The sequence below is a fragment of the Microtus ochrogaster genome, chromosome 6 (genome assembly GCF_000317375.1).
Source record: "Microtus ochrogaster isolate Prairie Vole_2 chromosome 6, MicOch1.0, whole genome shotgun sequence".
Classification (NCBI taxonomy): domain Eukaryota; kingdom Metazoa; phylum Chordata; class Mammalia; order Rodentia; family Cricetidae; genus Microtus; species Microtus ochrogaster.
Window position 1 is genome coordinate 83,413,612 of NC_022013.1, and position 1,515 is coordinate 83,415,126.

Below are 1,515 nucleotides of genomic sequence, written 5' to 3' on the forward strand. Positions count from 1 at the left end.
CTGGTCTCGAACTCACAGAGATCCGCCTGCCTCTGCCTCCCGAGTGCTGGGATTAAAGGCGTGCGCCACCACCGCCCGGCGATAATTGGATTCTTATACATGTTGATGGTAATGTAAAATTTTATACCTGCTGTTGAGAGCAGCATGATACAGGGAAATGCAAATAACTTCTCTGGCTCCTACAAACAATTACCAACAATGGCTGGCAAGGACTTGGAAAGAAAGGACACCTTAGGTACTATTTATGGGAATATAAACTACCACAGATTATAATGGGAAAAGTAAAATATTGCAGGTTCCAAAGTGGCTGGAGCGGGCAGCATGCCATGAGACCATGCTGCAGGTTGTGGAGTGGGGGCAGGCAGCGGGCAGGGGGTCTGGAGAGCAGCCGGTACCAGGCAGGGACAGTGCATGCAGGTCTCCTAAGGCAGCTGGGCCCAGGCAGAGAGCCAGGCAGCAGGCGAAAGACAGACGGATGGATAGGCACACCATGTAGAATGCGGTTGGATATTTATTTAGTGGGTTATGGAAGGGAAGGGGAAGAAGGAGGGGACAGGGGGAAGGGGAGGGGAGGGGAGGGAAAGGAGAAACAGAAGTTGCCTCTTCTTGAGGGAATAGGAAAAGGAAGAGACACAGGCTGCAAGCAGGAAGGATGATCTGCCTGTCTCAGTGGAGGTGGGGGAAGTGGACAGGGCTTTCCTCTTAAAGGGACAGGACAGATCATTACACAGATACTATGGAAGACAGTAGGAAGATTCCTAAAACTATCATGTGATCTAGTTGATCCACTCCTATGTATATTCCCAAATGAATGTCGGTATACAAGAGATACCTACATAATACCCATATTTTATTACAACACTATTCCCAAGAGTCAAGTTATGGAACCCACCTCAACATCCAAGATGGACACACACACACACTGGGATATTATTCTGGTATTAAGAAGAATGAAATTCGGAGGTAGGCATATAGTTCACTTGATGTGGCTAAATTGGTGGAGTGACTGCCTATCATTTATGCGGCTTCTGGGTTTGATATTCAGAACTGAAAAATAAAGATTGCCAGGCACAGTTACTGTGGTGGTTTAAAGAGTCCTCACACCCTTGGGCATTCGAATACTTGTCCCTAGTCCGTGGTTGTCTGGGGAAGACATAGGTGTGGCCTTGTCACTGGAGTGTAAGCTTTAAGGTTTCAAAAGATTCCTACCAATTTGATTTAGTTCAAGGCTTTCTGTTTATGATTAGATATGTGTGCTCTTAGCTGTTGCCCCAGCTGCTGCCTGCCTGCTGCCCTCTGTTCCACCATCATGGTTATCCCTCTGGAACACGAGCCACAAACCAACTCTTCTCTAAGTTAACTCAGCTGTGTGTTTCACAATAGAAAGTAAAAGACAACCCATTCTGTATTCTCAGCGCTTCTCCCTCATGAATCCAACTTTCTTTTGTAAGATTTATTTAGCCGGGCGGTGGTGGCGCACGCCTTTGGTCCCAGCACTTGGGAGGCAGAGGCAGG